The sequence below is a fragment of the Magnolia sinica genome, chromosome 12 (genome assembly GCF_029962835.1).
Source record: "Magnolia sinica isolate HGM2019 chromosome 12, MsV1, whole genome shotgun sequence".
NCBI classification, from domain to species: Eukaryota; Viridiplantae; Streptophyta; class Magnoliopsida; order Magnoliales; family Magnoliaceae; genus Magnolia; species Magnolia sinica.
The window spans coordinates 25,516,977-25,528,657 of NC_080584.1; the positions used below are offsets into that span (position 1 = coordinate 25,516,977).

The following is an 11,681-nucleotide window of genomic DNA, read 5'->3' on the forward strand; positions in this document are numbered from 1 at the left end:
TGAAAGTCCATATCTGCACTTAAAAGAGTTGATGAGATTATAGCCACTTTATATTTTCCTAACGTGTCTAAGGACACGGTCAGATTGAAATTCTTTCCTTTTTCTTCGAAAGAGAAAGCTAAGATGTAGTTGCATTCACTACGTCCCTGATCTCTTGGCACATGGAATGACATGATAAGAGGGTTCATAAAGAAATTTGTTCCACATCATAAAATGAACACCCTTAGAAAGTCAATCATGAACTTCACCCAAAAGGAGGATGAAACATTCTTCCAAAGTTGGGAGCGGTTCAAGGATCTTGTCAATTCATGCCCACAACATGGTTTTGAAACGTGGCGCATTACACATTTTTTCTATGATGGTCTAACATCTTTCATGTGCCAATTGGTCGAGACAATGTGCAATGGGGAATTCATGAATAAAAACGTCGATGATGTGTGGGACTACTTGAATAGACTTGCTGAAAATGCGCAATCATGGGACACCTACCCAAAATCAAGCACCACTTCTGGGCCCACTCAATCAAAGGAAAGGGGCAGATTATACCTTCTGAAAGAGGATGATAATATCAATGCTAAAGTGACTAATCTCATAAGGAAATTCAAGGCCATGGAACTAAAGAAGGATAAGGTTAAGGAAACTATTTGCGGTATTTGTGCTTGTAACATTCACACAACTGAAAATTGTCCAACAGTACCTGCCTTTCAAGAGGTGCTGAATGAGCAATCTAATGCCGTGAACAATTACCAAAGACCTTTTAATGGACCTACCTCCAATACATACAATCCTAGTTGGAGAAATCATCCAAACTTCAGTTGGAGGAATCGACAAAATGCTACCCCTCAAGGTTTATTCAATCAAATTTCAAATCAAGGGAGACCTCAAGAGGATCCGATATGGAAACATATTCAAAACAAAGAGCTTATCACTCAGGGTATATTGCAAACCCTTCAAGACCTTTCAAAGGCCATACATGGGCATGAGATAAAAAATTCAATTAGAGAAAAAGGGATTCTTCCAGCCCAACCTTTCCCCAATCCTAAACCGCAATACGAAATAAGTAATCCAAGCTCTTCAAATCAAATGGAGCAATCTAAGTCTATCACCACTCTTAGTAGTGGGAAGATAATTGACAAATCTATTCTGGTAAGGGCCAAAAGCTTACAGACCCGAAAGAGGACAACGATGATAGACCTATCACTACTCCACAAGAATTGGAACTGAAACTTCAAGGCAAGATCCCCCAACGGTTGGTTGCACCAAAACCTCTCTTTAATTCTCAGGACATTTTAAAGGTGTTGAAACAAGTGAATGTCAATATTCCTCTATTAGATGTAGTTAAACAAATACCTTCATATGCCAAATTTCTGAAAGACTTGTATACAACCAAAAGACGGTAAAATATTCAAAAGAAAATCTTTTTAACTGAAAAAGTGAGTACCATCCTAAAGAAAAATGTCCCATAAAAATATAAAGATCCTGGTAGCCCAACCGTTGCTTATGTAATTGGGAACTACTGGATTTACCACGCACTTCTTGACTTAGGAGCGAGTGTAAATCTTATTCCTTACTCGGTCTACGAACGACTAGGTTTAGGTGAACTGAAATCCACCCGAACTACATTATAACTTGCCGATTGCTTAGTTTGTGTACCGAGAGGGATAATTGAGGATGTGTTGGTCCAAGTTGATAGATTATATTACTCGGTAGATTTTATCGTCTTAAATACTCAACCCATCATGGACATGAGCACTCAAATTCTCGTCATTCTTAGTCGCCCATTCTTACTACTTCAAACGCAATCATTAATTGTAGGAATGGAGTCATGAGTATGTCTTTTGGGAATATGACATTGGAGTTGAATAGTTTTTTCAACACAGGCAAACATTTAGAGGATGAAGACGATTTCCACAATATTAACCTGATTAATTCTTTCGTGGAAGATAGAGCACTTCTGACCTTATCCACTGACCCTCAAGAGACGTGCTTGGACCACTCCCATGATTTAGATGATGATATAATTAGGGAGATGGGTGTCATGCTTGATGATGTGCCGGTACTTAAAGTTAACCGGTGGAGGGCACAATTTGAAAAATTGCCATAAACTGATGTAATGCCTCTACCATCTAACCTCAAGGCATTGAAGCTTGACCTAAAACCTTTGCCCTCTGATTTGAAATATGTCTATTTAAGTCAAGATGAGACCTACCCAGTGGTGATTTCTTCCTACCTTGAGTAAGAACAGGAGAGTATGTTCATTTCTACTCTCATTGAGCACAAAGGAGCCCTTGGATGGTTGATTGCGGACATCAAGGAAATTGACCCTTTGATTTGTACTCGCTACATTTATTTAGAGGATAATGCGAAGATCTCTTGGTAACCACAACGTAGATCAAATCCAAACATGAAGAAAGTGATTAGGGTTGAGGTTCTTAAGCCATTGGATGTGAGTATTGTAAGTGCTATAGTTTATATCCCTGTCTGTTGTCAAATTTATGGTGTCAAAATCACAAGGATCAACATTTATAAACAAGAAAAGCTCACAAGACAAGACTCAAGCTGCAAGAAGAGTACAAGGCAGTTGGTAAAGAACTCAAGACCCTTTCAAGATTGAGCTACATCAAGATTTCAAGATTGATCTACATCAAGACTTCAAGGCTCATTCTTCAAGGTCACTTGTTCCTAATGTTTCAATGTCCTTTACTTCATGATTGAGGTTTGACTAACCATAGGTTGACCTTAGAAGTAGGTCATTTCGGATAGATAAACCGAATGTTTATTTTACATGTGATTGGTCTGTTCTTCGACTAGTCCTAGGCCTTCTTCAACTAGTCCTAGAGCTGCTTCGACCAGTTTAAGAAATTCCTCGATCAGTCGTGAGTTTGTTACAAATTCAAGATGAAATCTGTTAGGCTTCGACTAGTCCAGGAATCTGTTCGACCAATCGTAGGAACAGTGTCGACTGCATCTACGACCAGTCGACAATCTTCGACTCGAAATCCAGCGAAGCTTTTCAGGACCTACGACCAGTCGTAGGAGACCTTCGACCAGTCGTAGAACGGTCAAAGCATATCCCGTCGGATTTTTTAAATATCTGTTATTGCTTCAACTAGTCGAAGAGCTCTCTAGACCAGTCGAAAACATGATCTGCTCACCTATAAATAGTGCACGAATCTCCGAAGAAATTATCGAATTAATTAATCAATTCAAGCCAATCTTCGTCGAACTTCTGAGAGATAATTCTGTGCTCCATCTAAGCTAAGTGTGCTTATTTAATATTCTCTTTCCTTAGCTTTATTTTAAATGATTTTGTTTCTACTATTCCAATCTGATTTGATAAGAGGAATTGTTATTCCCTTTCTTTGGAATCAAAATCAATTAAGGCAAGCCCTATTCGATTTAATTTAAAATCTATTAGAATTAGAACCATTGTAATTGAGTACTGAACATTGAACTTGGACATTCAATCATCTACTCTGATTTGGTTCTACCGGGCTGCTACATCGAAAGAGATAATCAGGTATTTTACATTTAATTGTAAATTCCTTTTTGTTTTGGTTTCTTTCAAGATTTGCCAGAAAAATCTTGTTATATTGGTTATCTGAGGAGAGCCAGGAAAACTCAGAAGTGGGGTTTTTTTAATTGTGTAAGCCCACAGACAAAGACACAATTGTGAAGGTTTTGGGTGAACCTGGGAAAACCTATTTTGTTAGTAAATGCTAATATCCCCTGTGTGAGGATATTAGGAGTGGAGTAGCATTTTGTGTGGCTGTTGTTTAACAGTTGGTGAACACACAGGCGAACCACTATAATCCCTTGTGTTGTGGTTGAATGGTTTATACTTCTAATCTTTAATTATTCTTTTGTGGGATGTATGTATGGTGGTGAATGTTGTAATCATTTAATTCAAGCTTTGTGAGAATGTTGTAATAGTTTAGAATTTATTTTCTGCTATTCCTTTATCAGCTTGATATTCAATTTCTTTTAAAAGTTGTTCCAGCAAGGTTGCCCTGCCATTTTTATGGTGTATGGCTGTCCCTAGAACAATACATTTGTGATTGCAATTTATTTCAATTCCGTTTGTATTTATTTTTGTATTCCTCTTCGGTTTGAGACTTGATACAAAGATCTTTCTAGAAATAAGGTTGTCCTACCATAAACTCTGGTTTTTGGTGTAAGGTTGTCCTTAGAACAACGTTTGTATCAACCTCTCAAGATCTGAATTTTTGAGGTTATTTTACTTTCCTGCATTGTGATTTACTTTACCTATCATTTTCTTTTTAATTCCGCTGTTATAAGTTTTATTTGGCATTATCCTATTCACCCCCCCTCTGGGACATATAGCTTAGCCTTTTCAAGTATCATATACCCTATATCCAATAGCCAATGGGTGAGTTGAACTCAGATGGTTCCCAAGAAGTCCGGAATCACCATTGTAGCCAATGTCATTAATGAACTTGTGCTAAATAGAATCACTACTGGTTGGAGAATGTGTATTGACTAGATGAAGTTGAATATCGTCATGAGGAAGGACCACTTCCCTTTACCCTTCATCAATCAAATTTTGGAAATGTTAGTTGGTCATTCCTATTACTGTTTCCTTGACGGATATTTGAGCTATAATTAGATCAAGATAACCTTTGAATACCAAGAAAAGACCACGTTCACATGTCCTTTTGACACATTTACTTATCGAAAGATGTCATTTGAAATGTGTAATGCCCCCGCCACCTTCCAGCGATGCATGATGAATAGTTTTTTCTAACATTGTGGGCAATATTTAGAGGTTTTCATGGACGACTTCTCGGTCTTTGGTCCATCTTTCAGCTAATGCTTGGAAAATTTTAAAAATGTGCTGAAGCAATGTGAGGAAAAGAACTTAGTACTGAATTGGGAGAAGTGCTAATTCATAGTTCATAAGGGAATTGTCCTTGGACACATCATCTCGTACAAGGGAATTGAGGTGATAAGGCTAAAATTGATCTTATCTCTAACCTACCTCCACCCAAGAACATACGAGACGTACAATCCTTTCTAGGATACACTAGGTTTTACAGAAGATTTGTAAAGGACTTTAGTTACCTCTCTTATCTTCTATGTAATCTACTTCAAAAGGATGCACTGTACGAGTGGATTGAGGAATGTCAGGAAGCTTTTACTAAGCTCAAGGGCATGTTAACCACTGCACTTTTCATGAAGACACCTGACTGGAGCCTTCCTTTTGAACTCATGTGTGATGCGTTTGACTATGCTCTTGGAGTGGTTTTAGGCCAGAGAAAAGAAAAGAAGACTTACATTATTCATTACATTAGTAGAACTCTAAACCCTGCCCAAGTGAACTACTCGACTACGAAAAAGGAAATCATAGCCGTAGTATTCGCTTTGGACAAATTTAGGTCCTACTTGATTGGATCCAAGATTATCATTTACATAGATCATGCGGTGCTCAAGTATCTTCTTTCTAAGAATTATGCTAAGCACCGCCTAATTAGATATATCCTCCTACTCCAAGAATTTGATTTGAAAATAAAAGATAAAAAGGGAGTAGAGAACGTCGTGGCTGACCATCTTTCTCGCCTTGATCTCTATGATTCCCTTAAGATAATACATATAAATGGCATTCACCTTGGTTTGCTGATATTGCTACTTATCTTATGCCACAGGTTTCACGCCGACACATTGGACTATGCGAGATAAGAAAAAATTCTTCGCTGAGGTTCGTAAGTTCTTCTGGGATGATCCAAATTTTTTTAAATATTGCCTAGATCAAATCTTAAGGAGATGTGTGCCAAACAATGAACACCAAAGTGTCATCTCCTTCTGTCACTCTAAGGCCTGTGGTGGTCACTTTTCTGTTAAAAAGAGCACGGCTAAAATTCTGCAGTGTGGCTTTTACTGGCCCACTATGTTCAGGGACACTCATGAGTTATGCAAAGCTTGTGGGCGTTGTCAAAAGTTGGGAGCATTGTCTTGTCGAAATATGAAGCCTCTGAACCCCATTCTAGTCATTAAATTGATTGTTGGGGCATTGATTTCATGGGACCATTCTCCCAATCCTTTGAGAATTTATACATTCTGCTAGCAGTAGACTATGTCACTAAATAGGTCAAAGTGATTCCATGCCAGAACAATGACCATCAAATAGTTATTAAATTCTTAAAAGAGAACATCGTTTTTCGGTTCACGAACTTAATGAAGAAATATGGCATCTCTCACAAGGTGAGCACCCCATACCATCCACAAACAAGTGGGCAAGCTGAGATTTTCAATAGAAAAAATTAAACACATCTTGGTAAAGACGTTAACCCTGACTATAAGGATTAGTCAATCCAATTGATTGATGCCGTATGGGCTTACTGTACCGCATTTAAGACCCCTATTGGAATGTCTCCTTTTAGACTTATCTATGGGATGACTTGCCACTTGCCTATGGAGTTAGAACATAGAGCCTATTGGGTGATTAAAAATCTGAATTTCAATCTTGACAATGCTGACTCGCTACGCAAACTTCAATTGAATGAACTCGAAGAAATCCAAAATGATGCCTACGAGAACGCGAGAATTTACGAAGACAAGATGAAGATGTTTTATGACCAACACATTCTTTGGAAATCACTCACAACAAGTCAGAAAGTCCCCTTGTATAATTCTCAGTTACATTTCTTTCCAGGCAAACTCTGATCTCGTTGGACCGGTCCTTTCATTGTTACTAATGTTTATCCTCATAGGGTTGTTAAGATAAAAGATCCGAACAATGATAAAGAATTCAAAGTAAATGAATATCAATTAAAGCCATTTGTTGAGAAATTTGATTTAGAAGACTTGTCCATACCTCTGATTGATCCTGTTTACCAGGATTAACCTCCTAGTGTGACGGACGTATAGTTAAGTTTATTGTTTTCATAGAATTTAGGACTAGGATAGTTTGCTTCCGCTATTTTAGGATAGTTTACTTTTCATTTGCTTAGGATAATTTACTTTTTGGTTACTAAATTCTTGTGCTAACCCACCTTCACATTGAGATCCATTGGAAAAAGCTTCAAAATTCCTTCATCAGGTACTATCTTTCTATCACTTCTCTTTCAATTACGATGTCTCTTTTGTAAATCATGCTTATTTCTTTTACATTGAGAACAATGTAGATTTTAGGTTGGGAATGGGAGATTAGGTAAACTAATCAGGGTTTTCTCAGTTTTGAACAAATTTTGTAAAAATTTTATAAGATTTTCAATGTTTATCTATTTGGAAAGCGATAAGTTGTGTATTTAAGAATGTTTTGAGTGTGATGATAAGATAGAGATTGAATTTTGAATTGTTGGAGTTTGGTCATCTAAATAATATATCAATTACAGTTCTTGCGCTCAATTGATTAATAGGAAGTTTGAATATCATGTTAATTTAAATCACAAGATACATTCAAATTATTTTCTCTAAATAATACTAGAATTTCTAATTGTTAGTATGTGAATCATTGATAGATGATAAGAATCAAGTTTGAAGAATTTTATCCACCTTAAAAGATGAAAAGAACTAGTTAAAAAACAAGTGAGATCAATAAAAAGGTCATGAATGGTGAAAAGACTGAAAAAAAATGGAAAAGAATTCAAAAATAATGCAAGGTCCATAAAAGAATGAATAAAAAGTAACCGTCGATAAAAAATCAAAAACTGAAAAAAGAAGAAAAAGTGGATAAGTTTGGAATCAGTACTTAAGTTCCCAATTAATCTCGATATGGTAAGCATAGCTAACATGATGTAATGATAGTATCCTTATAGAAAGTAAGTTGATCTTCACTGTGCACATTGAAAAACTTGATATGCGAACTATGCTCTGACTTAATGGATAAAGAATTTATTTGATTAATTGCCTATGTGATTCAGCTCTAGGTTTTCAAAATCTTACTTTCTCATCTTGAGTCTACTCATTCATACTTGATTATATACAAGATTATTTTCTGAAAAAGGTTTGAACATTGCGCATTAAAGTTCATTTTTCGCATACTTTACTCGGGACTAGCAAAATGCTGGTTGGGGATTGTGTTGAGGGTCAAATATTGCATATTGGTCCCCATTTATTACTCAGTTTTTTGAACATGATGATACTTAATGTTCTATTTTAATCATGTTTGTGTTGCAAGGTGAATTTAAGAGCTTGGATTGAAAAGGATGCTAAAAGCATATATTTAATGCTCAAGAATCACCAAGCTAAGGATTGGATCTTAGAAGACAAATAATGACGAATTCACATGCCAAAGATCTAAGAAAACCAAGTCAAGAATGAAGAGAATTGAAGTTTTGAAGTAAATTTCTGTGATCCTCAACTAGTCCTGGCTTCCGCTTGACTAGTCCTGGCTCCTGCTCAACTAGTTTTGGCTTCTGCTCGACTAGTCCTGGCTCCAGCTCAACTAGTCAAGGAAACTTCGACTCGAACTCCAGCAACATCAGATTTTAAATTCTCACGACCTTCGACTAGTCGAGGGTGGTCCATGACCAGTCGAAGGTGGCCCTCGACTAGTCGAGGGTTATGCAGATTTTATGCGGACTACATAAATTTGAGGCGATTTCCAGAATTTTCCAACTCGGTGTGAAAGAGGTGATGCATAACTATAAATAGGAGTCCCCAGGGCATCCCTAGGCATTTTCTAGGGTTTGAAGAGTGAAGAAAAAGCATAGAGAAGCCATCGCCAAGAGTTTTTCTTCCCTTCCCTTAGTTGTTTTTATGTTTTTCTTAAGAGATCTTAGTTCAATTATGTCCATGGTTGGCTAAACCTCTTAGATAGGGCTAAGAGGTGAAGCTTGTAACATGATTGGGATGTTTGTATTGTTTTGATTCATGTTTTGTTGAACTCTCTTGCATTCTAGTTTGATTATGAAGGACTATATTTAGCTTTTAATGGTTTGTTGTAATAAATTACAATAGATCTGCGATTGCTTGAAATATCTTTTTTTTCCTTAAGAATTGAGATTGTGAATTTAGGAAATCCTGTTGTTCACCATCATCCCTTGGGCATGGTAGGATGATAAAATCCTTCCTGACCTTCACAATTCTCTTATGATTGGTTGTGGGATTAATAGATCCTGTTGTTTACTTTGTCTCCTAGGTATGGTTAGGTGATGGAATCACTTCCAAATCCCCACAACTCTCATCCATTGATGATTAGATTCATGAGAAGTTTAGAGATTTGAAAAATCACTTCTCACCAATTGGATAATATAGGACTCTGATTCTAGTTGTGTCCTTGAATCAAGCAATGTAGCATCCCGAGAACCTACAAGTGGATCCTTGGAAACCCTAGTTTCCCACTTTGAATTTCTTAAGTTTTTTTTATTAAATCTCTCACAATTACACTCTATACTTTCAAATTTAGATTTTTATCTTCGTCTAGTGCTAGTTCTAGTTACTTTCAAAAGACAAACAAGTTCAGTCTCTGTGGATTCGACCTTAGTCTCACTGAGATTATTACTGCATCGCGACCCTACACTTGGGGTTGTGAACATATGCATAAAATATGTGCATAGGAGATTGAATCACGAACTAATCTTTAGAGATGCATAATCATCGAATATATCGAGACTTCTGTTGCATGGTCATGTGTCAGGGTGGTCTTCTGCTCTGCTCCTTGCATCTTCTTTCCTCTCTTCTCTTCTACCGTGTTGTATGACGAGATACCCGAATGCCGCAACTCTTAGCTCTTGAAGACTCTCAAAGATTCTTCTGATCTCTCTGAAACTCCTCACTTGTTAATGCTGTAAATGAGAGAGTGGAGGTGTATTTATAGGCCTCCACTGTGTGAACAACCAAATCTGCACAACTAAGTGTTGTTGTGTGTTCATGCATCACACCCATGTTGCGCGGTCGGGGAATAGGTCTTCTATCCAATGTATGCAATCTATCCCTAAGCTAGTGATCTGAGAGCATTATTTTCCATTGTGCAGTCATGCAACCGTGCAATAGAGTCTTTAGATCTTCTATTTTTTATCCTCCAATAGATACCCCTCAATCCTCTGATTTTTCTATGAATCGAATGGCGGATCGAATTTTTTTGCGCAAAAAATCATTTTCCTTCCCTATTGCATGACCATGCAAACTATGTTGCACGATCAGGTCTACGTAATGAGATATCAGTTCCCGCTAGCTATATAAGGCAACCCCCCTTTCATTTAGTTCACTTTACTTTTAATTCTCCTCAAACTCTGCTTCTCCATTGCGCAACCGTGCAACAAACCTCCTTTGCGTGACCATGTAATAGCTTCTTCTTCGCAACCATGCAACACACTTCTGCTTCGGCGAAAACCTATCCCAGCACTTGGACTCTCCCAAAAATTATGTATATTCTTTCTTCATATTTTTTCCTTATGGTAAGGGGTAAAAGACCATCAGGAACTTTACAAGAGCACATGACCCATCCTCGAAGGTCTGAGCCTGATAACCCTCAATCATCCCAAGTCGAGGATCACCTTAGCAAGAGGGTGAAGGTTGCAGCCAAACAACCCTCCCTCTTCAAGAACCTAGCCTTTCAATCATCAACTTCTCTGATCGTATAGCCATTTTGGTCAGTTTCATCCACCAAGTTATCATTATGGACAGTATAGAAAGACCTCCCAGAGAGGGTTAGGAGGCAGATTGGGAGAATTGGATAAATGCCACTTCTAATCTTCGAATGGACAGTTCAAGGCCATCTGACAAGGAACTAACTCCACCCCCAGCTTTCACAAAGAAGAAACCATCAAAGAGTAAAGGTCAATAACTCTAGGAAAAAATTAAGGAGTTCACCAAGAAGCGCTTTCAAAACACCCGAGATTACGTAAAGGTGCATCAAGAAATGATCAAGTTCAACAACCCTTTCAAGGATGAGATTATTATTATCCCCATGAACCTTCACTGTCATCTTTTGATCCTTTATAGCGAACCTACCAACCAAATAGCGCACAATAGGATCCTCTATACCGCCAATTGGGCTATGAGGGAGCCACAAATTCTAAATGATCTTTTATTGGACAAGGGCTAAAAATAGAGGACTAGTAAAATGTCTCCAATGAGGTTTTTATTACCATGTTACAATCTTCATACCATCTACCCCACTCATTTCTTTGAAACAATGTAGTAGCATTTTCGCACTCAAGATTCTTTATAGGGCACCGAAGAATTTTGAACCCGTGGTTTCTTGTCTGCTTGTAACTAATACAACATCTAGGCCAAGAAGATAATCAAGAAGTATTCTTACATCCTGATCAAGATTGACTTGCTGAATGCAATCTAATTCCTAATAAATCATTTCTTCAAAGATGTGACTGTGTTCAAGGGCTTCCTCAATTACTAGTACTCGACGACCAACTCTTTCCATCTTCCACAGGGCAAAGTTAGCATCATATTATGGGATCTTCACAGGGTGACAGACCTTCCTGTAATAGGCCACTTTTTCATGAGTACGTTCCCACGAATGAGGAGTTTGTACACTTCTCACCCACCAATCTCCAGTTGAAAGTCTTAGAGACTGCCACGAGCTTTTCAAGGAAATGGCAAAGTTTCTTAACATTCGAAAGGTCCCGTACCTATTAAGGCATAAAAATGAGAAGAAAGAATTGAAGAAAACAAGATTGAAAGGTAAGAAGTGGAAGGAAATTGAAAAAGAAGAATGACAAGTGTTTTTTGAGGTCGATTGCACGAGTCTGTGCAATCGA

The 11,681-nt window shown here is 37.6% G+C and overlaps 1 non-coding gene across 1 annotated transcript; it reads right to left on the minus strand.

The window, feature by feature from the left end:
* Window positions 1-219: 219 nt before the first annotated feature.
* LOC131222246 (small nucleolar RNA R71) lies at window positions 220-326 on the minus strand. Its single transcript, XR_009159952.1, has one exon. It is a non-coding gene; the product is annotated as a small nucleolar RNA R71 (small nucleolar RNA).
* Between the last annotated feature and the right edge of the window lie 11,355 nt (window positions 327-11,681).